The sequence below is a fragment of the Silurus aristotelis genome (assembly GCF_946808225.1).
Source record: "Silurus aristotelis genome assembly, chromosome: 17".
Lineage (NCBI taxonomy): Eukaryota > Metazoa > Chordata > Actinopteri > Siluriformes > Siluridae > Silurus > Silurus aristotelis.
Window position 1 is genome coordinate 3,530,180 of NC_139590.1, and position 27,753 is coordinate 3,557,932.

General features: G+C 38.5%; 3 long non-coding RNA genes and 1 pseudogene across 4 annotated transcripts; all 4 read left to right on the top strand.

Annotated features, from left to right (window-relative positions):
* Positions 1 to 1,115: 1,115 nt before the first annotated feature.
* On the top strand, positions 1,116 to 1,446 carry LOC310740389. The gene is made up of 2 exons (XR_014537626.1): positions 1,116 to 1,201; positions 1,344 to 1,446. It is a non-coding gene; the product is annotated as an uncharacterized lncRNA (long non-coding RNA).
* Positions 1,447 to 5,996: 4,550 nt separating this feature from the next.
* Positions 5,997 to 6,326, top strand: LOC310740388. Its single transcript, XR_014537625.1, has 2 exons — positions 5,997 to 6,082; positions 6,224 to 6,326. It is a non-coding gene; the product is annotated as an uncharacterized lncRNA (long non-coding RNA).
* Positions 6,327 to 10,885: 4,559 nt separating this feature from the next.
* Positions 10,886 to 11,211, top strand: LOC310740387. The gene is made up of 2 exons (XR_014537624.1): positions 10,886 to 10,971; positions 11,113 to 11,211. It is a non-coding gene; the product is annotated as an uncharacterized lncRNA (long non-coding RNA).
* A 9,554-nt stretch (positions 11,212 to 20,765) lies between these two features.
* Positions 20,766 to 27,227, top strand: LOC310739957 (annotated as a pseudogene). The gene is made up of 17 exons (XR_014538223.1): positions 20,766 to 21,339; positions 21,418 to 21,536; positions 21,623 to 21,726; positions 21,796 to 21,973; positions 22,042 to 22,159; positions 22,228 to 22,313; positions 22,431 to 22,546; positions 22,882 to 22,942; positions 23,877 to 23,902; positions 24,917 to 25,469; positions 25,551 to 25,669; positions 25,739 to 25,842; positions 25,917 to 26,094; positions 26,554 to 26,671; positions 26,745 to 26,824; positions 26,896 to 26,984; positions 27,129 to 27,227. The product of XR_014538223.1 is annotated as an uncharacterized misc_RNA (transcript).
* The last annotated feature ends 526 nt before the right edge of the window (positions 27,228 to 27,753 follow it).

The following is a 27,753-nucleotide window of genomic DNA, read 5'->3' on the forward strand; positions in this document are numbered from 1 at the left end:
GGCTGTTTTTGTAACTTGGTTGATATGATATTTGAAAGACAAGTTGCTGTATAAAATAACTTCCAGGTCTTTTACCGTTGAACTAGTGGTTACAGAACATCCGTCTAAATGCAGGTTGAGATGCTGGAGCTTCTGTATACTAGTTTTTGGGCCGATGAGCAAAATCTCAGTCTTATCAGAGTTTAAAAGTAGAAAGTTATGGGTCATCCAATCTCTTATTTCCTTAACACACTCAGTTATCCGAGTTAATTGAGCTGTATCGCCTGGTTTAGATGAGATATATAGCTGAGTATCATCAGCATAACAATGGAAGCTAATTCCATGAAGAGCAGGGGTCCTAGAACTGAACCTTGCGACACGTTATAATATACTTGCATTAGCCTGGATATCTCTCCATTTAAATCTACGAAATGGTAACGATCGGACAGGTAGGATTTAAACCAGCTTAATGCCTGTCCCTGAATGGCGATGTAATTTTGTAAGCGATCTAGGAGGAGATCATAGTCTATAGTGTCGAATGCAGCACTAAGATCTAGTAGAACCAACAGCAAGATGAAGCCTTGGTCTGAAGCTAAAAACAGGTCATTAGTGATTTTAACTAGAGCAGTTTCTGTGCTATGATGGGGCCTAAAACCTGACTGAAATTCTTCAAAGATATTGTTCTCTTGCAGGTAGGAACATAACTGGGCAGCGACAATCTTTTCTAAAATCTTAGACATAAATGGGAGATTTGAAATTGGTCTGTAATTCGATAGCGTGTTTGGATCCAGATTAGGTTTTTTAATGAGGGGCTTAATTACTGCTAACTTGAGGGATTTAGGGACATGTCCTAACGATAGTGAAGAGTTAATAATATTCAGAATAGGTTCACCAGTTGTATATAACACTTTCTTCAGTAATATAGTAGGAATTGGATCTAACTGACATGTTGTCGATTTAGCTTTGGCAATAACATTATACAGCTCTTCCTGTCCTATACATGTAAAACAGTGGAGTTGTGGAGTTGAAGGTAACACTGTCTCAGGAGATGGTGTCAGAGGTTGAACTGCCACAATTGTTTTTCTAATGTTAATTATTTTTTCAGTGAAGAAATTCATAAAGTCCTGGACTTTATGGACTGCTGCATATGGTGCTGACCAGGTGTGCAGTTGTTGCAGTAGCAGCTGTGCTTCAAGGAAGGGACGAGATCTGTCAAAGCGAGGTATTTTTAAAGAACCTTTGTAATTTACGTCTTGCCACCCTACGATCTGTATAGCACTATGTGAAATCTTACTTTACCTGAAGATGGGGGGGGGTTTGTACTTTGCATTTATTATTATTTTTTTTACTCCCTTTATTTGCAGGCATGCAGCTGAAAAGAAAAGTCAACCTTGGCCCAATTGTGGTTGTGGAAAATGTTTGGTAATGAAATACCTTTGTCTAAATAAAGCATTTTATAACTTCTTATTTTGATGTCTTCTGATTTTTATTTATTTTTATTATTGCCTTCAACATGTAATTTGACAATTGTGGTATCCAGAATTAAATGGATTTCCCATCATGCACTTGGGCAGGGACTTTAGCAAAACTAGCTGAGAGCATAACTAATAGGGATGCTACAGTATATAATTGTGGAAAGGTCGGATGTGTATATATTTTTTTAAGTTTAACATTTTATATTAAACATTTGTAATAAAATGCCTGGATAAATGTAATTTTATAAAAATTGAGACTTCACATTGACTTGGCCCAAAATAAAATTTGGATAATACAAATGTTAAAATCTTCTAAAGCTGTTCTTATTTCAGCATACTTTAACATTCCTTCTATCCTTCCTTCACTTTCTTGATCTGCAAAATTGTTCTCAAGAGAAATTATTGATGCAAACACTAAGGAATCCATATTTCTAGCTGTGTGTGTGTGTAACCAAGTCCTGTACTTAAACAGCTTAGTACGACTGTGTGTACGGTTTATACCTGTAAACCTTAATTTATCGTTTATCCAAGTGGTTATTACTAGGAGTGTTGCAATCTTTCAGGTAGTAGATAACTACATATGCTACTATCAGAACTAAGTGGCAGGTCAAGGATGCTTTTGTTAATAAGCACAATTATTTAATAGATATACTTTGAATCAATTGTCACCCTTCAATTAACCTGGTTCCCATACAGAAATCTGATACGGTCATATGACCATGTAAATAAAATGATACTGAATCAGCAGAAAGTAAGTAAAAGTAAAAAATTTAGATTTTACAAGGTAATTTTCTATATAAATTTACCCTTGATTTTAAATGATTTTTGCTGTGACTAGTAATGTGATTTATTTCCCAGCTTTTGTAAAGAAAAGTAACTTTGATCATTACAAGATGTGCTGTCGACTGATTACGTGCATGTTTTACAAATGTAGGTTTTTTTGTTGTTGTTTTTAAACAGCATTTTTCCTTTGCTAATATGCTAACTTTCAAACAAACATTACACATGCTATTCGTCATCTTGCCGTTCAATTTACTTTGCTATAAATATCCGTTGCAAATATGCCAAACCATTGCACAAAACGCACTTTGTCTGCATACGAATGTTATCTACATTTAAAGGTTTGATTTCATGTTAAATTGTGTACATGGAGTGAAACATGCATTTTTCAGTTAACTTAATTAAAAAAAAAAATCATTTACTATTGCAGTGACCTCATCGGGGTTACATAATTCCACATTTTTACATTTTTGTCTCCGGTTTGGGACAATTACTAAATTGAGGTGGTTTTTTTTTTTTTTTTTTTTTTTTTTTAACATTTTACTTGTGCAATTTCTTGGTAAAAGGGTAAAATTTCTCTCGTGTTCTCTTTTTTTTTTTTTTTTTTTTTTTTTTTTTTTTTTAATAGATATGTGAGATTTGGGAGTGCCATTATTCCAAAATATTTGACTCTAGTTTGGAAAAATCGGTTGAATGCAATGTTTCAAGCTCCAGATCGGGAGAGAGTGCAAATTTCTTACTGTACCATGCAATGATATCACTGTTACTTGTGTGTAAATGTTTGTTTTGTTACATTCTGTTTAATGTTAAATTTGGTTACTTGTTGATCCCTGTTACTTGTTGGCACACGGGTTTTAAACAATTGCTATAATTTAAGTACTGCGATATGTCCTGCCGCTTGCGTTTGTTGATTCTGGAAATAATTGTAACAATTCATTTTCGAAAATAAAATATTGACCATTTATTTAATAGAAAAATTTAATATACATGTATATATAATTAAATTTTTACATAAAACTCCATTAAAAACAATTCCCTATAAGTGTTTTGATCAGCCAAACTAATCAGTTTTGTGGCAATTGCATTTTCGCGATAAACTGGGGCACGAGATTCAAACCGCGGTAAAGGGGGGGATTACTGCGTATATATAAAATGTATGTATTATGAATACAAGGATAAACATCCTTTAACCATTTGGGGAAAATGTTACATGTATAAAAAAAACAGCCATTTTTTTAATATATGTACATGTTATAAAAATGTCAATCTGTGAAATCCAACCATGAACATTTATGCTATAAGTACTTTGCATATGACTCTTTGCATATGACTTTGCATATGTGTGCATTGTCTGGAGAAATGCTCATTTATTCATGGTTTTCATACTTTACTTTCTTATTAAAATAATGTACTGTAAGTGCAGATTGTTGCTTTAGGTATGGGCTGGGTCATGGCCTGGTTGGCCCAGAGCACCATTTAAAAGTAGAACCAACACTGAATTTAAAACACTGTTAAGCAACATAAGAGGGTCACTGATTTAAATAAACTGCCTTGTTCATTTCTAGGCAGAATGATAGATGTGGAAGTGCTTCCAGTGTTTCACCTGAATGAGTTGATGACAATGAATCACATATAGACTTAAGTAGAAGATGTAATAGTGCAAATAACTGCTTTAAATAATTCACTGGAATCACTCTGGTCACGTCACATCAGCTTGACATTTGTACATTATGCTCTTTTACCACAAAGTTTTTCCGCTTTTAGAATACTGTAGATTTATTAAAACAAGCCCGATTGGGAGAAGCTTAGTCAATAAATACTTAAATAGAAGAGCCTTCATTTGTCACATGTACAAAACAGTACAGTGAAAATGTTTCCTTCCATATCCCAGCTTAGTAGGAAGGGGTCAGAGCGCAAGGTCAGCCATGATACAGTGGCCCTGAACAAAGAGGGTTAAGAGTCTTGCTCAAGGGCCCAACAGTGGCAGCTTGGCAGTACAAGGGCTTAGAACCAAAGCCCAAAGCTCCCTATTGGGCACCCACACCAGCCCTTAGTCAAGTCAAGTTTATTTGTATAGCGCTTTTCATAACAGACATTGTCTCAAAGCAGCTTTACAGAAATCAACAGTGAAGGTGAATGGTGTACATTTATCCCTGATGAGTAAGCCGTGGCGACTGTGGCAAGGAAAAAATTCCCCATAGATGTTATGAGGAAGAAACCTTGAGAGAAACCAGACTCTTTTAGTGGACTTTGCTATTCTAGGAACTACTAGAAGCCCAGAGTTTTGAGATTTCAGGGAGCGTGGCGGATTGTAGCATGTTAAAAGACTGGATAGATACATAGGAGCCAAACCATTTAGTGCTTTATAAGTGAGAAGTAATAGTTTGTAGTCTATTCGAAACATAACAGGAAGCCAGTGTAGGGACGATAGGATTGGGGTTATGTGATCATATTTTCTTGACCTTGTGAGAACTCTGGCTGCTGCATTCTGGACTAACTGAAGCTTGTTTATTAATGATGCAGGACATCCACCTAGTAACGCATTACAGTAGTCTATTCTGGAGGTCATAAACGCATGGACGAGCTTCTCTGCATCGGATATAGACAACATGTTTCTTAACTTAGAAATATTTCTAAGGTGAAAGAAGGCTGTTTTTGTAACTTGGTTGATATGATATTTGAAAGACAAGTTGCTGTATAAAATAACTTCCAGGTCTTTTACCGTTGAACTAGTGGTTACAGAACATCCGTCTAAATGCAGGTTGAGATGCTGGAGCTTCTGTATACTAGTTTTTGGGCCGATGAGCAAAATCTCAGTCTTATCAGAGTTTAAAAGTAGAAAGTTATGGGTCATCCAATCTCTTATTTCCTTAACACACTCAGTTATCCGAGTTAATTGAGCTGTATCGCCTGGTTTAGATGAGATATATAGCTGAGTATCATCAGCATAACAATGGAAGCTAATTCCATGAAGAGCAGGGGTCCTAGAACTGAACCTTGCGACACGTTATAATATACTTGCATTAGCCTGGATATCTCTCCATTTAAATCTACGAAATGGTAACGATCGGACAGGTAGGATTTAAACCAGCTTAATGCCTGTCCCTGAATGGCGATGTAATTTTGTAAGCGATCTAGGAGGAGATCATAGTCTATAGTGTCGAATGCAGCACTAAGATCTAGTAGAACCAACAGCAAGATGAAGCCTTGGTCTGAAGCTAAAAACAGGTCATTAGTGATTTTAACTAGAGCAGTTTCTGTGCTATGATGGGGCCTAAAACCTGACTGAAATTCTTCAAAGATATTGTTCTCTTGCAGGTAGGAACATAACTGGGCAGCGACAATCTTTTCTAAAATCTTAGACATAAATGGGAGATTTGAAATTGGTCTGTAATTCGATAGCGTGTTTGGATCCAGATTAGGTTTTTTAATGAGGGGCTTAATTACTGCTAACTTGAGGGATTTAGGGACATGTCCTAACGATAGTGAAGAGTTAATAATATTCAGAATAGGTTCACCAGTTGTATATAACACTTTCTTCAGTAATATAGTAGGAATTGGATCTAACTGACATGTTGTCGATTTAGCTTTGGCAATAACATTATACAGCTCTTCCTGTCCTATACATGTAAAACAGTGGAGTTGTGGAGTTGAAGGTAACACTGTCTCAGGAGATGGTGTCAGAGGTTGAACTGCCACAATTGTTTTTCTAATGTTAATTATTTTTTCAGTGAAGAAATTCATAAAGTCCTGGACTTTATGGACTGCTGCATATGGTGCTGACCAGGTGTGCAGTTGTTGCAGTAGCAGCTGTGCTTCAAGGAAGGGACGAGATCTGTCAAAGCGAGGTATTTTTAAAGAACCTTTGTAATTTACGTCTTGCCACCCTACGATCTGTATAGCACTATGTGAAATCTTACTTTACCTGAAGATGGGGGGGGTTTGTACTTTGCATTTATTATTATTTTTTTTACTCCCTTTATTTGCAGGCATGCAGCTGAAAAGAAAAGTCAACCTTGGCCCAATTGTGGTTGTGGAAAATGTTTGGTAATGAAATACCTTTGTCTAAATAAAGCATTTTATAACTTCTTATTTTGATGTCTTCTGATTTTTATTTATTTTTATTATTGCCTTCAACATGTAATTTGACAATTGTGGTATCCAGAATTAAATGGATTTCCCATCATGCACTTGGGCAGGGACTTTAGCAAAACTAGCTGAGAGCATAACTAATAGGGATGCTACAGTATATAATTGTGGAAAGGTCGGATGTGTATATATTTTTTTAAGTTTAACATTTTATATTAAACATTTGTAATAAAATGCCTGGATAAATGTAATTTTATAAAAATTGAGACTTCACATTGACTTGGCCCAAAATAAAATTTGGATAATACAAATGTTAAAATCTTCTAAAGCTGTTCTTATTTCAGCATACTTTAACATTCCTTCTATCCTTCCTTCACTTTCTTGATCTGCAAAATTGTTCTCAAGAGAAATTATTGATGCAAACACTAAGGAATCCATATTTCTAGCTGTGTGTGTGTGTAACCAAGTCCTGTACTTAAACAGCTTAGTACGACTGTGTGTACGGTTTATACCTGTAAACCTTAATTTATCGTTTATCCAAGTGGTTATTACTAGGAGTGTTGCAATCTTTCAGGTAGTAGATAACTACATATGCTACTATCAGAACTAAGTGGCAGGTCAAGGATGCTTTTGTTAATAAGCACAATTATTTAATAGATATACTTTGAATCAATTGTCACCCTTCAATTAACCTGGTTCCCATACAGAAATCTGATACGGTCATATGACCATGTAAATAAAATGATACTGAATCAGCAGAAAGTAAGTAAAAGTAAAAAATTTAGATTTTACAAGGTAATTTTCTATATAAATTTACCCTTGATTTTAAATGATTTTTGCTGTGACTAGTAATGTGATTTATTTCCCAGCTTTTGTAAAGAAAAGTAACTTTGATCATTACAAGATGTGCTGTCGACTGATTACGTGCATGTTTTACAAATGTAGGTTTTTTTGTTGTTGTTTTTAAACAGCATTTTTCCTTTGCTAATATGCTAACTTTCAAACAAACATTACACATGCTATTCGTCATCTTGCCGTTCAATTTACTTTGCTATAAATATCCGTTGCAAATATGCCAAACCATTGCACAAAACGCACTTTGTCTGCATACGAATGTTATCTACATTTAAAGGTTTGATTTCATGTTAAATTGTGTACATGGAGTGAAACATGCATTTTTCAGTTAACTTAATTAAAAAAAAAAATCATTTACTATTGCAGTGACCTCATCGGGGTTACATAATTCCACATTTTTACATTTTTGTCTCCGGTTTGGGACAATTACTAAATTGAGGTGGTTTTTTTTTTTTTTTTTTTTTTTTTTTAACATTTTACTTGTGCAATTTCTTGGTAAAAGGGTAAAATTTCTCTCGTGTTCTCTTTTTTTTTTTTTTTTTTTTTTTTTTTTTTTTTTTTTTTTTTTAATAGATATGTGAGATTTGGGAGTGCCATTATTCCAAAATATTTGACTCTAGTTTGGAAAAATCGGTTGAATGCAATGTTTCAAGCTCCAGATCGGGAGAGAGTGCAAATTTCTTACTGTACCATGCAATGATATCACTGTTACTTGTGTGTAAATGTTTGTTTTGTTACATTCTGTTTAATGTTAAATTTGGTTACTTGTTGATCCCTGTTACTTGTTGGCACACGGGTTTTAAACAATTGCTATAATTTAAGTACTGCGATATGTCCTGCCGCTTGCGTTTGTTGATTCTGGAAATAATTGTAACAATTCATTTTCGAAAATAAAATATTGACCATTTATTTAATAGAAAAATTTAATATACATGTATATATAATTAAATTTTTACATAAAACTCCATTAAAAACAATTCCCTATAAGTGTTTTGATCAGCCAAACTAATCAGTTTTGTGGCAATTGCATTTTCGCGATAAACTGGGGCACGAGATTCAAACCGCGGTAAAGGGGGGGATTACTGCGTATATATAAAATGTATGTATTATGAATACAAGGATAAACATCCTTTAACCATTTGGGGAAAATGTTACATGTATAAAAAAAACAGCCATTTTTTTAATATATGTACATGTTATAAAAATGTCAATCTGTGAAATCCAACCATGAACATTTATGCTATAAGTACTTTGCATATGACTCTTTGCATATGACTTTGCATATGTGTGCATTGTCTGGAGAAATGCTCATTTATTCATGGTTTTCATACTTTACTTTCTTATTAAAATAATGTACTGTAAGTGCAGATTGTTGCTTTAGGTATGGGCTGGGTCATGGCCTGGTTGGCCCAGAGCACCATTTAAAAGTAGAACCAACACTGAATTTAAAACACTGTTAAGCAACATAAGAGGGTCACTGATTTAAATAAACTGCCTTGTTCATTTCTAGGCAGAATGATAGATGTGGAAGTGCTTCCAGTGTTTCACCTGAATGAGTTGATGACAATGAATCACATATAGACTTAAGTAGAAGATGTAATAGTGCAAATAACTGCTTTAAATAATTCACTGGAATCACTCTGGTCACGTCACATCAGCTTGACATTTGTACATTATGCTCTTTTACCACAAAGTTTTTCCGCTTTTAGAATACTGTAGATTTATTAAAACAAGCCCGATTGGGAGAAGCTTAGTCAATAAATACTTAAATAGAAGAGCCTTCATTTGTCACATGTACAAAACAGTACAGTGAAAATGTTTCCTTCCATATCCCAGCTTAGTAGGAAGGGGTCAGAGCGCAAGGTCAGCCATGATACAGTGGCCCTGAACAAAGAGGGTTAAGAGTCTTGCTCAAGGGCCCAACAGTGGCAGCTTGGCAGTACAAGGGCTTAGAACCAAAGCCCAAAGCTCCCTATTGGGCACCCACACCAGCCCTTAGTCAAGTCAAGTTTATTTGTATAGCGCTTTTCATAACAGACATTGTCTCAAAGCAGCTTTACAGAAATCAACAGTGAAGGTGAATGGTGTACATTTATCCCTGATGAGTAAGCCGTGGCGACTGTGGCAAGGAAAAAATTCCCCATAGATGTTATGAGGAAGAAACCTTGAGAGAAACCAGACTCTTTTAGTGGACTTTGCTATTCTAGGAACTACTAGAAGCCCAGAGTTTTGAGATTTCAGGGAGCGTGGCGGATTGTAGCATGTTAAAAGACTGGATAGATACATAGGAGCCAAACCATTTAGTGCTTTATAAGTGAGAAGTAATAGTTTGTAGTCTATTCGAAACATAACAGGAAGCCAGTGTAGGGACGATAGGATTGGGGTTATGTGATCATATTTTCTTGACCTTGTGAGAACTCTGGCTGCTGCATTCTGGACTAACTGAAGCTTGTTTATTAATGATGCAGGACATCCACCTAGTAACGCATTACAGTAGTCTATTCTGGAGGTCATAAACGCATGGACGAGCTTCTCTGCATCGGATATAGACAACATGTTTCTTAACTTAGAAATATTTCTAAGGTGAAAGAAGGCTGTTTTTGTAACTTGGTTGATATGATATTTGAAAGACAAGTTGCTGTATAAAATAACTTCCAGGTCTTTTACCGTTGAACTAGTGGTTACAGAACATCCGTCTAAATGCAGGTTGAGATGCTGGAGCTTCTGTATACTAGTTTTTGGGCCGATGAGCAAAATCTCAGTCTTATCAGAGTTTAAAAGTAGAAAGTTATGGGTCATCCAATCTCTTATTTCCTTAACACACTCAGTTATCCGAGTTAATTGAGCTGTATCGCCTGGTTTAGATGAGATATATAGCTGAGTATCATCAGCATAACAATGGAAGCTAATTCCATGAAGAGCAGGGGTCCTAGAACTGAACCTTGCGACACGTTATAATATACTTGCATTAGCCTGGATATCTCTCCATTTAAATCTACGAAATGGTAACGATCGGACAGGTAGGATTTAAACCAGCTTAATGCCTGTCCCTGAATGGCGATGTAATTTTGTAAGCGATCTAGGAGGAGATCATAGTCTATAGTGTCGAATGCAGCACTAAGATCTAGTAGAACCAACAGCAAGATGAAGCCTTGGTCTGAAGCTAAAAACAGGTCATTAGTGATTTTAACTAGAGCAGTTTCTGTGCTATGATGGGGCCTAAAACCTGACTGAAATTCTTCAAAGATATTGTTCTCTTGCAGGTAGGAACATAACTGGGCAGCGACAATCTTTTCTAAAATCTTAGACATAAATGGGAGATTTGAAATTGGTCTGTAATTCGATAGCGTGTTTGGATCCAGATTAGGTTTTTTAATGAGGGGCTTAATTACTGCTAACTTGAGGGATTTAGGGACATGTCCTAACGATAGTGAAGAGTTAATAATATTCAGAATAGGTTCACCAGTTGTATATAACACTTTCTTCAGTAATATAGTAGGAATTGGATCTAACTGACATGTTGTCGATTTAGCTTTGGCAATAACATTATACAGCTCTTCCTGTCCTATACATGTAAAACAGTGGAGTTGTGGAGTTGAAGGTAACACTGTCTCAGGAGATGGTGTCAGAGGTTGAACTGCCACAATTGTTTTTCTAATGTTAATTATTTTTTCAGTGAAGAAATTCATAAAGTCCTGGACTTTATGGACTGCTGCATATGGTGCTGACCAGGTGTGCAGTTGTTGCAGTAGCAGCTGTGCTTCAAGGAAGGGACGAGATCTGTCAAAGCGAGGTATTTTTAAAGAACCTTTGTAATTTACGTCTTGCCACCCTACGATCTGTATAGCACTATGTGAAATCTTACTTTACCTGAAGATGGGGGGGGTTTGTACTTTGCATTTATTATTATTTTTTTTACTCCCTTTATTTGCAGGCATGCAGCTGAAAAGAAAAGTCAACCTTGGCCCAATTGTGGTTGTGGAAAATGTTTGGTAATCAAATACCTTTGTCTAAATAAAGCATTTTATAACTTCTTATTTTGATGTCTTCTGATTTTTATTTATTTTTATTATTGCCTTCAACATGTAATTTGACAATTGTGGTATCCAGAATTAAATGGATTTCCCATCATGCACTTGGGCAGGGACTTTAGCAAAACTAGCTGAGAGCATAACTAATAGGGATGCTACAGTATATAATTGTGGAAAGGTCGGATGTGTATATATTTTTTTAAGTTTAACATTTTATATTAAACATTTGTAATAAAATGCCTGGATAAATGTAATTTTATAAAAATTGAGACTTCACATTGACTTGGCCCAAAATAAAATTTGGATAATACAAATGTTAAAATCTTCTAAAGCTGTTCTTATTTCAGCATACTTTAACATTCCTTCTATCCTTCCTTCACTTTCTTGATCTGCAAAATTGTTCTCAAGAGAAATTATTGATGCAAACACTAAGGAATCCATATTTCTAGCTGTGTGTGTGTGTAACCAAGTCCTGTACTTAAACAGCTTAGTACGACTGTGTGTACGGTTTATACCTGTAAACCTTAATTTATCGTTTATCCAAGTGGTTATTACTAGGAGTGTTGCAATCTTTCAGGTAGTAGATAACTACATATGCTACTATCAGAACTAAGTGGCAGGTCAAGGATGCTTTTGTTAATAAGCACAATTATTTAATAGATATACTTTGAATCAATTGTCACCCTTCAATTAACCTGGTTCCCATACAGAAATCTGATACGGTCATATGACCATGTAAATAAAATGATACTGAATCAGCAGAAAGTAAGTAAAAGTAAAAAATTTAGATTTTACAAGGTAATTTTCTATATAAATTTACCCTTGATTTTAAATGATTTTTGCTGTGACTAGTAATGTGATTTATTTCCCAGCTTTTGTAAAGAAAAGTAACTTTGATCATTACAAGATGTGCTGTCGACTGATTACGTGCATGTTTTACAAATGTAGGTTTTTTTGTTGTTGTTTTTAAACAGCATTTTTCCTTTGCTAATATGCTAACTTTCAAACAAACATTACACATGCTATTCGTCATCTTGCCGTTCAATTTACTTTGCTATAAATATCCGTTGCAAATATGCCAAACCATTGCACAAAACGCACTTTGTCTGCATACGAATGTTATCTACATTTAAAGGTTTGATTTCATGTTAAATTGTGTACATGGAGTGAAACATGCATTTTTCAGTTAACTTAATTAAAAAAAAAAAATCATTTACTATTGCAGTGACCTCATCGGGGTTACATAATTCCACATTTTTACATTTTTGTCTCCGGTTTGGGACAATTACTAAATTGAGGTGGTTTTTTTTTTTTTTTTTTTTTTTTTTTACATTTTACTTGTGCAATTTCTTGGTAAAAGGGTAAATTTCTCTCGTGTTCTCTTTTTTTTTTTTTTTTTTTTTTTTTTTTTTAATAGATATGTGAGATTTGGGAGTGCCATTATTCCAAAATATTTGACTCTAGTTTGGAAAAATCGGTTGAATGCAATGTTTCAAGCTCCAGATCGGGAGAGAGTGCAAATTTCTTACTGTACCATGCAATGATATCACTGTTACTTGTGTGTAAATGTTTGTTTTGTTACATTCTGTTTAATGTTAAATTTGGTTACTTGTTGATCCCTGTTACTTGTTGGCACACGGGTTTTAAACAATTGCTATAATTTAAGTACTGCGATATGTCCTGCCGCTTGCGTTTGTTGATTCTGGAAATAATTGTAACAATTCATTTTCGAAAATAAAATATTGACCATTTATTTAATAGAAAAATTTAATATACATGTATATATAATTAAATTTTTACATAAAACTCCATTAAAAACAATTCCCTATAAGTGTTTTGATCAGCCAAACTAATCAGTTTTGTGGCAATTGCATTTTCGCGATAAACTGGGGCACGAGATTCAAACCGCGGTAAAGGGGGGGATTACTGCGTATATATAAAATGTATGTATTATGAATACAAGGATAAACATCCTTTAACCATTTGGGGAAAATGTTACATGTATAAAAAAAACAGCCATTTTTTAAATATATGTACGTTATAAAAATGTCAATCTGTGAAATCCAACCATGAACATTTATGCTATAAGTACTTTGCATATGACTCTTTGCATATGACTTTGCATATGTGTGCATTGTCTGGAGAAATGCTCATTTATTCATGGTTTTCATACTTTACTTTCTTATTAAAATAATGTACTGTAAGTGCAGATTGTTGCTTTAGGTATGGGCTGGGTCATGGCCTGGTTGGCCCAGAGCACCATTTAAAAGTAGAACCAACACTGAATTTAAAACACTGTTAAGCAACATAAGAGGGTCACTGATTTAAATAAACTGCCTTGTTCATTTCTAGGCAGAATGATAGATGTGGAAGTGCTTCCAGTGTTTCACCTGAATGAGTTGATGACAATGAATCACATATAGACTTAAGTAGAAGATGTAATAGTGCAAATAACTGCTTTAAATAATTCACTGGAATCACTCTGGTCACGTCACATCAGCTTGACATTTGTACATTATGCTCTTTTACCACAAAGTTTTTCCGCTTTTAGAATACTGTAGATTTATTAAAACAAGCCCGATTGGGAGAAGCTTAGTCAATAAATACTTAAATAGAAGAGCCTTCATTTGTCACATGTACAAAACAGTACAGTGAAAATGTTTCCTTCCATATCCCAGCTTAGTAGGAAGGGGTCAGAGCGCAAGGTCAGCCATGATACAGTGGCCCTGAACAAAGAGGGTTAAGAGTCTTGCTCAAGGGCCCAACAGTGGCAGCTTGGCAGTACAAGGGCTTAGAACCAAAGCCCAAAGCTCCCTATTGGGCACCCACACCAGCCCTTAGTCAAGTCAAGTTTATTTGTATAGCGCTTTTCATAACAGACATTGTCTCAAAGCAGCTTTACAGAAATCAACAGTGAAGGTGAATGGTGTACATTTATCCCTGATGAGTAAGCCGTGGCGACTGTGGCAAGGAAAAAATTCCCCATAGATGTTATGAGGAAGAAACCTTGAGAGAAACCAGACTCTTTTAGTGGACTTTGCTATTCTAGGAACTACTAGAAGCCCAGAGTTTTGAGATTTCAGGGAGCGTGGCGGATTGTAGCATGTTAAAAGACTGGATAGATACATAGGAGCCAAACCATTTAGTGCTTTATAAGTGAGAAGTAATAGTTTGTAGTCTATTCGAAACATAACAGGAAGCCAGTGTAGGGACGATAGGATTGGGGTTATGTGATCATATTTTCTTGACCTTGTGAGAACTCTGGCTGCTGCATTCTGGACTAACTGAAGCTTGTTTATTAATGATGCAGGACATCCACCTAGTAACGCATTACAGTAGTCTATTCTGGAGGTCATAAACGCATGGACGAGCTTCTCTGCATCGGATATAGACAACATGTTTCTTAACTTAGAAATATTTCTAAGGTGAAAGAAGGCTGTTTTTGTAACTTGGTTGATATGATATTTGAAAGACAAGTTGCTGTATAAAATAACTTCCAGGTCTTTTACCGTTGAACTAGTGGTTACAGAACATCCGTCTAAATGCAGGTTGAGATGCTGGAGCTTCTGTATACTAGTTTTTGGGCCGATGAGCAAAATCTCAGTCTTATCAGAGTTTAAAAGTAGAAAGTTATGGGTCATCCAATCTCTTATTTCCTTAACACACTCAGTTATCCGAGTTAATTGAGCTGTATCGCCTGGTTTAGATGAGATATATAGCTGAGTATCATCAGCATAACAATGGAAGCTAATTCCATGAAGAGCAGGGGTCCTAGAACTGAACCTTGCGACACGTTATAATATACTTGCATTAGCCTGGATATCTCTCCATTTAAATCTACGAAATGGTAACGATCGGACAGGTAGGATTTAAACCAGCTTAATGCCTGTCCCTGAATGGCGATGTAATTTTGTAAGCGATCTAGGAGGAGATCATAGTCTATAGTGTCGAATGCAGCACTAAGATCTAGTAGAACCAACAGCAAGATGAAGCCTTGGTCTGAAGCTAAAAACAGGTCATTAGTGATTTTAACTAGAGCAGTTTCTGTGCTATGATGGGGCCTAAAACCTGACTGAAATTCTTCAAAGATATTGTTCTCTTGCAGGTAGGAACATAACTGGGCAGCGACAATCTTTTCTAAAATCTTAGACATAAATGGGAGATTTGAAATTGGTCTGTAATTCGATAGCGTGTTTGGATCCAGATTAGGTTTTTTAATGAGGGGTTTAATTACTGCTAACTTGAGGGATTTAGGGACATGTCCTAACGATAGTGAAGAGTTAATAATATTCAGAATAGGTTCACCAGTTGTATATAACACTTTCTTCAGTAATATAGTAGGAATTGGATCTAACTGACATGTTGTCGATTTAGCTTTGGCAATAACATTATACAGCTCTTCCTGTCCTATACATGTAAAACAGTGGAGTTGTGGAGTTGAAGGTAACACTGTCTCAGGAGATGGTGTCAGAGGTTGAACTGCCACAATTGTTTTTCTAATGTTAATTATTTTTTCAGTGAAGAAATTCATAAAGTCCTCACTACTAAACTGTGATGGAACACAATTTTCAGAGCCCTGATTTGTAGTTAGTTTAGTACTGAAAAGGAACCTGTGATTGTTTTTGTTGTTTTCTATGAATTTGCTCAGGTGTTCAGCTCTAGCAGCTTTTAGCGCCTGTCTGTAGCTGAGCATACTGTCTTTATACGCAAATCTAAATACCTCCAATTTAGTTTTCCTCCATTTTCTCTCCAGATTATGTGTTGTTCTCTTGAGGGCATGCGTATGACTATTATACCAAGGTGCAGGTGCTTGTTCTCTTTTTTAACCGGATGGGGGCAACAGTGTCTAAAGTGCTAGTGAGGATAAGGTCTATGTTGTTCGCCATCTCATCAAGATGATCAGCATTTATGGGTTTAATGAGAAATTGAAATAAATCAGGCAGGTAATTTATGAATCTGTCCTTAGTGGTTGGAACAATAGTTCCTCAACAGGTCGACAACGTGGTGCAACATGGCTTATCTGCTCTACCGGTAGTGTGTACAGTATAAGGTAATGGTCTGTGATGTCATCACTCTGAGGTAAAATATCTATATCAGTGACGTCTGCTCCGTGGGATATTATTAAGTCTAGTGTGTGGTTAAAACGGTGAGTTGGTCTGGTGACGTTTTGAGGGTCTGGTGAGGGTCTTTGTGGGAAAGATTGGACACTCCTGGGTTAAAGGATGACAAAAGTAGATCAGAATAAACAAATATGATGTGTGATCACATACGTTCGTAACCTAGAGACGCTCAATCTTTCGGGAACTCGAGCTGCATCGAAACGCTTTGGGAACGAGTGTCCAATCACGCCACACTGACCAGACCCTGCCCTGTATGTGAGGGCCTCGGCACCTGCACGTAGGACAGAGGAGTCCGGAGTGGCTCCGGGTCGAGGCCATAACCCAACAAGGTCAGCGGGGGGTGATACTCCAGCAGACCAAGCCGTAGAGGCCGCCACACTCCGGTGGAGCGAGCCATGACCCCGAGCGGAGCGGGGAGACCAGGACTCGTAGCTGAAAGGATGGCATCCACTACCTACCTGCTTAACGTCTGCCCGTCTGCTAGGAAACCTTTCCTATTAGGGCCACAGCAGATGAACAGTCGCACCAACCGCCTCCATGTAATCGTCCTGTGGAGACAAGCGTCAGTGCTCGCACTGGACACAGCCGGGTCTGTAACCCCTGGTCGGGGGCTATAAACGGATGAGGGCAAAACACCTGTAACACGACACGTTGTGTGGGAGTCTTAGACACCTTAGGTATGCACCCAGGTATCGTGTATAGAAACACTCTATACACTCCTGGGGCAAACTCCAGGCAGGATGGGGCAACTGCCAAGTCCCAGACAGGCACTCTGGGTTGCGTCCCGGGCCTCAGCCTCCGGGCGCCGCGGAGGAAACGTGTCACCAGAGGGCGCCTACCAAGCGACTGCCCCGCAGGCGGGGTGATACATGCCGCGATGGCGGACACGCAAACCTTCAGGGTTGAAGGGGTATACCCCGTGGCAAACTGTTCCAGTAAAAACTCCAGAACTGAACCGACCGGGCAGTCAACTGGGTCCAAGTCATGGTGTTTACACCGTGACGTGAACAGTCGCCACTGTGTGGCATACGACCTCCTCGTGGGGGAAGCTCTGGAGTGGAGAAGGGTCTCTACTACCGCAGTAGAGAGACCAGTTCCCTCCGGGGAGGAATTTCCCATTGAGGGCCCTCGAGTAGGAATACCAGGTCCGCAAACTATGGCTTGCCCGGACATTGAGGTGCTACCAGGAGGAGACAGACTCCTTCCCAGCGAACTCTAACCAGAACTCTTGAAAGCAGCGTGATCGGGGGAAAGGTGTACAGGCGTAGCCCTGGCCATGACTGTACCACGGCAGCCACTGTCTCGACAGGGCATCTGCTCTGACATCCAACTGTCCCAGAATGTAAACTGCTCTCAATGAAAGGAGTCTGTCCCGGGACCACAAGAGGACACACTCATTGTGTGGAGGCAACCCGCAGCCCGACCTGCCGCGCAGCCCTACCTACCAGAGCCAAGTGGCTCTTCGTAGGCAACCGATAGCCTTCATGGATGCAGCACTTGTGGAGAGATAGCTAGCTAGCATCTCTACCTCATGCGGCACCATCCCATAGCTGCGCTACTTAGTCCCAATAACATTCGTGCACAACGAGAAATATTGTCACACGGGCTTCCCAGGACCCAGACACCTGGGTGCGCAGGTCAGGGAAGGCCCTGAGGCTGTGACACAGGGCGCAGGAAACGCTCATCCAGCTTACTGGGTGCGCGCTGCTTCTGCTACATGACCAGCCAAGCTAGATCCAGCTTGGACCCGGCCCGTGTCACGACCTCGAGGACAGGAGCTCGGCTAGCAGCCAGGAGTGCATAGCCACTCTGCTAAAATGCTAACAGCCGATACCTTCGAGGGCCGACTTGGCAAAGCGGGACCAAGCCGCGAGGGAGAGCGCTCTCCGAAATTTCTTCCACCTCGAAAGAAGAAATACGGAGCACCGCGTTACACGCACCGGAGAAGGAACTGCCAACGAATGCTCTCCCCAGGGAGCGGGAGCTCGGCTAGCAACCAATACTCTCGAGAGCCGACTGAGCACGCTAAGCAAACAACACATCGGACGGAATTCATGTGCATTAAAGCTCATGACTGCACAGATAACACACACAAAGCGCTTACCTGAACGAGCAGAAGCTAATGTCGCTACCACCGCACAGCCATCTTGTAGCTTCCTGGTTTACGCGACGTCTATAACGTCATGTCTTGCCTATTGGCTAGATTTCACACATGGTTCAGAATGTGGAGAACGCAGGTGCGTTCCCAAAGCGTTTCGACGCAGCTCAAGTTCCCAAAGGGGAACCAGACCATATAGAGTTATTTTTAAACTCAAGTACTATTAACATTTTTCTCATTTTAATGTGAGTTAGCAGTGGCAGTCAACCAGTTCTTGCCAATTGTGTCCCTGCCTAAAAGTAAACTAATGGACTAAAGTTCTGCTTTTGGCCTTGCTCATTGGCCTGGTCAAGCTAATTAAGCTTTTCACCCAATTAGATACCAGGAAGTGCAAAATACTAATTAGTATCATCTGTGACGCAGCACAACAGGTGCAATAAAATGAATGTCAAGATCAATACAAGAGAGACTGAAAATCTGAATAAAATAGAATGTATACTGTTTAATTAAAGTAACATTATACATTTATATTTTTACTTTTTTAGATGCAGCAACAATGGGATTAAAACATATTGGTGTTTTAGCACTGCTGTTTGTTGCCCTCTGATTGGTTGAGGCCCAATGGCCAATGTGGAAATTCCAAGCAACTTCAGGACCACCACCAGAGCAATCTAAAAGGCAGATAGACCCTGTTCCTACTTGAAGTGTAACGTCTGAATTAGGGCTGGGCGATAAATCGATTTTATCGATTAACTCGTATGTGTAGTTTACATCAATCTGTTTGAATAAAAATCGGTTTTCTCTTTAATGTCCGCCGACGCTCCCCTCTGGGCTTCCATAGTTTAGAACGAACTCAGCCCTTCCCCCGCACGTTTGCCATAGAGATACACAAACAACATGGCAGCGAGCAAGCAAAGGTAGCAGTACCACCAATTTACTGCAGCACCTTAAACAGAGGCATGCTGTCGAGTGGGAGAGATGTAGGGCCCTACAACAGGACAGCGGCAGCACAAAACTGCGGTTAAGCCAGCCGCATCTTGAAAATACACGGTTAAGCACCCGCACTTTGTTTAGTGTTGCATATCTAATCGTACACTTACGTTATGGGTGGTGGAAGCGGTCAAAATTCATGTAAAGATGCTTCAGAATGGCGTCTCCGTTAAGAAACAGAAAAATCAAAACATTTGAATCACCATATTCAAACACTCATAAAACATTTTTCTTTGTAGGTTTGCTCATTTTATGTTATGTTACATTCTATTTTCACAATTCACAATGGCAGGGCCTGCCATCTTGTATTTTTGGCTTGTTGTTTCTGATTGCACTTTAACCCAAAGTGGGTTATGATGGCAGAAGGGTAAATAAACTTTATTTAATAAAGTTAAAACCTTTTTTGAAAATGATTTTAAGCAGGGGGAAAAAAGCGATTTAAATCGCAAATCTTATTTTTTGTGAAAAAATCGGGATTTTTTTTTTAGGCCATATCGCCCAGCCCTAGTCTGAATGCAATAAAACTGCTGTGTATGTGGAAGTGAAGAAAAATCTGTTTGGAAATGGAAAACCTCTCAGTACTGCAGTTTCGAAGGTGGGAGGCTGTGCCGCAAAAGAGGATACTGCTTCTCAAGTCCTAAACTACGAATCTGAACTGAATGGCTGCAATAGCAAACTCACGGTACGTGTTCCTTTGTTGAAATTCTCAATTCTGTTAAAAGCGTATTATCACTTGCTTTGCTTCTGTCTCAGGTGACTGAGGATGAACTGGTCTATGTTTTCACCCTGGGTACTGCTTCAGAGATTTTCAAGTGGTACTCCAATTATTATCGAATGCCACTATCCAAGGTATTTTTACCTTATTATAAACATGTGTATATCTACTCCTAACACTTAGTCGAGGAAAGCATTTTTTTGAAAGGTTTTTGAAAACTCTTTTCAAAGTGGCTCAATTTGAAACTGCACTGTGGGCAATAAAAACGGAGGCTTTTGAAAACTGACGCATTTTTAGTTTTTGCTTTAACGCTTCAAAGACCCAAAAACAAACAAATCATCTAGTTTTTTTTCTTCTGCTTGTACTCTCTTTTGGGTCAATGAGGAGAAATATTTTCATTGGGGTGCTTTAACAAACAAGCTACTCAGTCAATTACTGAAATAATGTTAGTAATTGGCCAGATCATTGAATCTCAGACAATTAACCTCTTGGTCCAATCACATGCAAGAATCAGTCAAGTTGGAATCGCTGTCACCTGTGAAGTGGTTTGCTCAGCGGCAGCTCAGCAGCTGAGAAAGATCATCAGGAGCAGACTTGCTTGAATAAAAGCTGCTCTGGTAGTGCTAGTAGGTATACTTGCATTTGTCTCTCAGTAGTAATGGGGGTCATCCAAGTGGGGCTTTGTGCACTTGTGCTTTTTGCAGTTAGATTATCAACAGCACAATGGATGGACTTGGGAGCTGTGCAACCACCTGCTGGATCTCAAGCAACCAAACCAGGTCAGCCTCCACTGCAATCGAATCCTGGGATGCCACCTCAATGGCTGCAAAGTAGCCCCCAAGCTGGAAGCCCTCCAGGAGCCCCACTTGGACTGCAGTTTCAGAATCCTTCAGATGCTCAAGCCCAGCAAGTAATCCAGCAACAAGTGAAGAAGCTGGACTGGACTTTTCCTGCGCTGCCCAAAATCCCAACACCACAAACGCTGGTGCATGTTGACCGACAGTCTAATCCGGTTTATACCCAGGGTGTGACGGTGAGCTGCAACGAGACTGCAGTGCATGTGGAGGTGAGGAAGGATGTTCTTGGACATGATCTGACCAATATTGCTTTCCTCACACTGGGAGGCTGTCTTGCTCAAGGGATGGATGCTGCTTCTTCTGTCCTCATCTATGAATCTCTGTTAAATGGCTGCAAAAGCATGTTGACTGTAAGTCTTTCTTTATTGCTATGCCTTTTTCTCTCTTTTGGGGGTGGTTGGAAGGCTTATCTAAATACTTGTTTCTAGATGACTGCAGATGAGCTGGTGTATAGCTTCACCCTTGGCATGTCTCCAGTGCCACTCAGTGGCACTCCCATTCTAAGAAGAGCCAGTACAAGGGTTATGATTCAGTGCCATTATCCAAGGTATTGCTTCACAACACACAGCTTGATTTTATTAAGGTGGCTGGCTTTATTTCAAACATTTTATTTTATTTGTTTCTTTCCCCTAGATTCCACAATGTCAGTAGCAGCGGTCTTGTGCCTGCTTGGGTCCCATATGCTTCTGCCCAGGCTGCTGAGGAACTTCTTGTTTTCACCTTGAGACTTATGACTGGTTTGTATTGTGATACAATTGTTAGTTTGTTCTTATGTTTGCTTTTACTAATGGTCTTTCTTCTTCTAGATGACTGGCTATCTGAACGAACATCCAACCAGTACTACCTGGGTGAGCTTATCAACATTGAGGCGTCCGTTCTGCAGTTCAACCATGTCCCCCTGCGTGTCGTTATCGACGGCTGTGTGGCTACTTCTGTCCCTGATATAAATTCCGTCCCCAGATATTTTTTCATTGATAACTACGGGTAAGTTAGGTTCATTTTAGGGCTTTTTGTTGTCCACTGGTAAAAGCTTAACTGGAAATGTCTTCCAGGTGCCTGATTGATGCCATGCTAACTCAGTCCAGTTCCCAGTTCATGGCCCAAACTCAAGCAAACAAGCTGAGGTTTCAGTTGGAAGCTTTTGGATTTCAACAAACAAACACTAGCCTGGTAAGTACTGGCTCTTCTTTTTGGTTTTATTTAAATATATAAATGTCTAACTTTACTTGTGTTGCCAGGTCTACATCACATGCATCATAAAGGCAACAGCTGCCTCTTCCCCAGCTGATTCTCAGCACAAGGCTTGTTCTTTCTCTGGCAATGGGTATTCATTTTTTTTTTTTATATATATATTTGAGCTTTCAGGGGCCCAGTGTTGGCTGTGTCGACTAATGGTTTTTATTTAAATTCTTTCTCCCTTTTTTTTTTTTTTTTTTTTAAGATGGCTTGCTGCATATGGTCCCAACCAGGTATGTGGTTGTTGCAGTAGCAGCTGTACTGGAAGGAAAGGAAGAGACTTGTCTGCAAGGGCTCGACGAGATCTGTCTTCAAAGAAAGGTATTTGGGGTGGATGGAAATGTGTGGCTCTAAACCAGTAGCTTTCAGTGTATTTCTAGTGGGGAACAGACATGGTGGGTGGGATGCAGGGTTTTAATATTTATTTTTTGTTATTTAGATATTCTTAAAGTTTGTACTTTTAATGTAACAATTGAGTCACTAATGCAAGTAAATTAAAATGTCAGTTGGGAAATGTAACAACTACACCTTTTTGTTTAAGAATTGTACTTCTCAAATTAGACTTGTTTAAACATTGTTTCATTACCACTGCTCAAGTTTATATAACTACACTTTTTTTTCTTTTTTTTTAAAAAGCTGTTTCCTTTTATTTGCAGGCCTGCAGCTGGCAAAACGTGTACGCCTGGGTCCAATCACAGTTCTGGAGAATGTTTGGTAGTCAAACGACTTGCTGCTCTTTGCTTTAATAAACTGTTAAAATGTGCTCTTGTTTATTGTCTTGGTATTGAATTACTGGCTAGCAGGTGTCCTTAAGAATAGAATGATGCCACTTTTCTATAGTGCTCAAATTTGCCTTTCTTTGCTACCTACTTTATTCTAAATGAAATCTGCTTAGGCTCCTTAATCAATGGCATGTCTGGGTTTCTGGCATCTAAAGAGCTTTTGTGTTTGGAAGCACAAGTTTAATTTAGAAATTTAGTTGAGTTCAAGACCAATTAACTGACGCGTGCTTTTATATGGAATGAAGTCTTGCCACACCAACCCTTTGCCAATAAACACTTAGGACCAGGGTATCCAATCTTGCCCACAAAGAGCTGGTATTTTGGGTTTTCAATGCAAGCAAGGGCAACGCCATTATACCTGCTAAATGGTTTAACATGACTCATGTGTGGACCTTGCTTGCCTGGAATGAAAACCAGCACCCACCCTGGACTTTTTTGGAAAAGATTGGACACTCCTGGTTTAAGCAATGCTTGCCTTTGTAACAATGGCATCTATTTGGTACCTGGTTTATTTTATGGTACATGACCTGAATCCAAGGCTATTGTCCCAAACTGAAAATTTGAATAAAGTCCAATTGTGGTGAGTTTGTCCACATATGCCTTGGACATTTGTTCTTGGCTTAAAGGAGTAAACCTTAATTTGGGCTAATACTGTTGGTTCACCTTTCCACTAATAGATCTGGATCCCCAAGTAGTGTTCACCTACAGACCTGTTTCTTTAAATACTTTTTTTTTTTGTGTACTATTTGTTGATGCTTTAGAGACCATGTGAAAATCCCAGATAAACAGTTTCTGAAATATGCATATGAGCCACTCTGGAGCAAACAGCTGTCACAGATCACAATTTCCCTCTATACTGATTTTTGCAGTCTTATAGTGGCATATGTGCTAGTATGTATTTTTAAACAAGTACAGAGACACAAGACAACTAGTTTTTAGTCTTTGTTACTCCTTTTTTAACCCATGCACAAACAGTGTCAGTGTATTTAAACTGCAGGTATGTTTGTTTGCATCTAGAAAGACATCCACTTGCACATTGTAAAACATTTAATTTCTTTAACTTTTTGAAACAAGTCCCATTGAAATTGTGAAGATTTTAATAAAATGATCAACTCTGGAATCAAATCATTTAGGTTTTTTTTTTTCTTCTGCTTGTACTCTCTCTCTGGTACTGGGTAAGCAGACAGTGTTGCCAAAAATAAATTATCTACAGAACCAGTAAAATTCTTTATACCTTTCATAACAAATGAGACCAACATCAAATGCGTACAGCAAAAATAAATGGCAATCGTAATGGTATCAGTGCATAAACTATTTATTTTTTATGTTAATCACTGGGATCAAATGATATGTTATTTACACATGATGCTCCATAGGACTCTCAAAACAAACACATTTTTATCATCAGGAAAACATTAGACAAAATGCCCATCCTGTCAGAATCCAACACATAAAAAAAACACATTTTGCTGGACTGTAATACACCTGCTCATGTTAAAAAAAAGCTTGTATTTTGTTGGTGTTGAAAAGATTTTTTATCAAGTTAATCCAAATTTAGTCCTAAGGTTTAAAAAAAATCAATAAATAAAATGAACATATTTAGTTTTATATTGGTATAATTAAAATTGGCTTTCACTCTGAACATAACCATAGAAGCTGGCATGATCTTAACAAGAGGATTCAATCAAAGACTATAATTAGTTCTATAATTGCTAAATTGCTTAGCTAGGTCATGTGACCTTGACAATTAGGCCAATTTAGCTCTTGGTCCAATCAAATGCAAGGAGCAGTAAAATTCTAATTGCTTTCATTTGTTTGGCAGCCTAATTAGTAACTCACCACGCTCAGAAGAGCATCAGGCTATTTAGAAACGTTTAAATACTTGTTTAAATCACCGTGTAAATACGAGGTGCTCTGACCATCCTGGTGTGCATTCATCTGTCAACTGCAATGGGATTCAACCAAGTGAGGGATGGGCTGCTGCTACTTTTGGCAGTTCATATGACAACAGCACAATGGACAAGTTTTTAGAGTATTAAATTAAGCAACCCAGGACAGCCTCCACTGCAAATGAATCCTGGCTTAACTCCTCAATGGCTGCAAAGTGCTTCCCAAGCTGGAAGCCCTGGATATCCTTCAGCTGACCAAACGCAACAAGTAATCCAGCAACAAGTTAAGAAGCTGACTTGGACTGAATTTTTCCTGCAGTGCCCCAAATTCCAACACCACCACCTCTAGTGCATGTTGAAAGATATGCTGAGCCTATTCCTGCCCAAGGTGTGACGGTGAGATGTAACGAGACTTCAGTGTATGTCGAGGTGAGCAAAGACGTGCATGGAATTGATCCGACCTTCACTATGGCTTCGCTCACACTTGGAGGCTGTACACCCAAAAGCATGGATGCTTCTTCTCAAGTCCTTATCTATGAGTCTCCATTGTATGGCTGCAAAAGCAGATTAACTGTAAGTCCTTTCTATTGCTAAATACATGAAGAGCTTTTTAAACTTGTATACACTAAAATGTACTTTGTATGTTTTGTTCAGGTGACTTCAGATGAGCTGGTGTATATTTTTACTCTTGGTATGTCTCCAGTACCAATCCGTGGTACTCCCATTCTTAGAAGAGCTGGTACAAGGGTTTTCATTCAGTGTCACTATCCAAGGTGCTTGAAGTTTCTCTGATTTGTTTAGTTTAATTTTGGATGGCTTTAACTGTTTGACCTCTTTTTCAGATTCCACAATGTGAGTAGCAGTGGTCTTGTACCTGCTTGGCTTCCATATGCTTCTGCCAAGGCTGCTCAGGAACTTCTTGTCTTCACCTTGAGGCTGATGACTGGTTTGTACTGTAGTTGAATTGTAGCTTGTTTGTCCGACAACTTGCTTTTGCTAATTTTATTTATTGTCTTGTAGATGACTGGCTATCTGAACGAACATCCAACCAGTACTACCTGGGTGAGCTTATAAACATTGAGGCATCTGTACTGCAGTTTAACCATGTCCCTCTGCGTGTCCTTGTAGATGGCTGTGTGGCTACTACAGTCCCTGACATAAATGCTGTCCCCAGATATTTCTTCATTGAAAATTTTGGGTAAGTTGGGTTAATTTTAATGGTTTCTGTAAACTGATATGAAGACTTTATAATATTCCTTCTGGAGTGAATACATTTCTCATCCAACATTTTTCTATTGAATGTGTTGCATTATACAACTGAATACTTAAGTGTATATCCATACACACTTATCAGTGGTGTAAATGTACCTCACCACCTTACTTTTGACTACTTTCTGGTTTTACTGAATATCAAAGGTAAACTTAGTCGCTACTAAACTACATGTGAGTTAATACATGTACTTCACTATATTAAGACCAATTACATTTTGGCTTATTTTGTGGACGAAGGGACATTTACTTATTATATTGCCTATTAAATACTAATGGTTCTTCTCATTTTTTTAGATAAAAATATGGTAATTTAGTTTCTCCAACATACAGATATTGCTGCCAAAATGATTAATTTCTAACCATATAAAATGACCCCTTTACCCAGGTGTCTGGTTGATGCCAAGCTAACTCAGTCCAGTTCCCAGTTCATGCCCCAAACTCAAGCAAAAAAGCTGAGGTTTCAGTTGGAAGCTTTTGGATTTCAGCAAGAGAACAGTAGCTTGGTAAGTACCGCCTTACCTCTGGCATATGCATGTTTGTCAATGTAACCCTTACTCCTTGTGTTTCCAGGTCTAGATCACGTGCATCTTGAAGGCAACCGCTGCTTCTTCCCCTGCTGATGCTGAGCACAAGGCGTGTTCCTTTTCAGACAATAGGTATGTTCTTGTTACCTTTTAATGGCATTGTGCTGATTAACTGTGATCACTGACACGTTACTGCTTCTTAGATGGACTGCTGCATATGGTGCTGACCAGGTGTGCAGTTGTTGCAGTAGCAGCTGTGCTTCAAGGAAGGGACGAGATCTGTCAAAGCGAGGTATTTTGAAGAACCTTGATGTAATTTGCGTCTTGCCACCCTACGATCTGTATGGCACTGTGTGAAATCTTACTTTACCTGAAGATGGGGGGGGGGGGGTTGTACTTTGCATTTATTTATTTTTTTTACTCCCTTTATTTGCAGGCATGCAGCTGAAGAGAAAAGTCAACCTTGGCCTAATTGTGGTTGTGGAAAATGTTTGGTAATCAAATACCTTTTGTCTAAATAAAGCATTTTATAACTTTTATTTTGATGTCTTCTGATTTTTTTTTTTTTAATAAATTCATTTTCTCCCGCTTATCCGTAATTCGGGTCGTAAGGGATCCGCGGAGCATAGAGGGTTAAGGGCCTTGCTCAAGGGCCCAAGAGTGGCAACTTGGCAATACTGGGGCTTGAACCCCAGACCTTCTGATCGGCAACCCAGCGCCTTAACCGCTGGAGCCACCACTCCCCTTTTTTTATTTTTTTTTTATTTTTATTATTGCCTTCAATGTGTAATTTGACAATTGTGGTATCCAGAATTAAATGGATTTCCCCATAAAAAAAAAAAACTAGCTGAGAGCATAACTAATAGGGATGCTACAGTATATAATTGTGGAAAGGTAACATCTAAACCCCCCCCCCCCCACTTGACCAATATGCTTTATACCAGTAGTGGTGTAACGGTACATGAAATTCACAATTTGGTGCCTACTTCAGTTTTTTTTTAAATCACTGTTTGGCGTTTTTAACATATTAAACATTTGTAATAAAATGCCTGGATAAATGT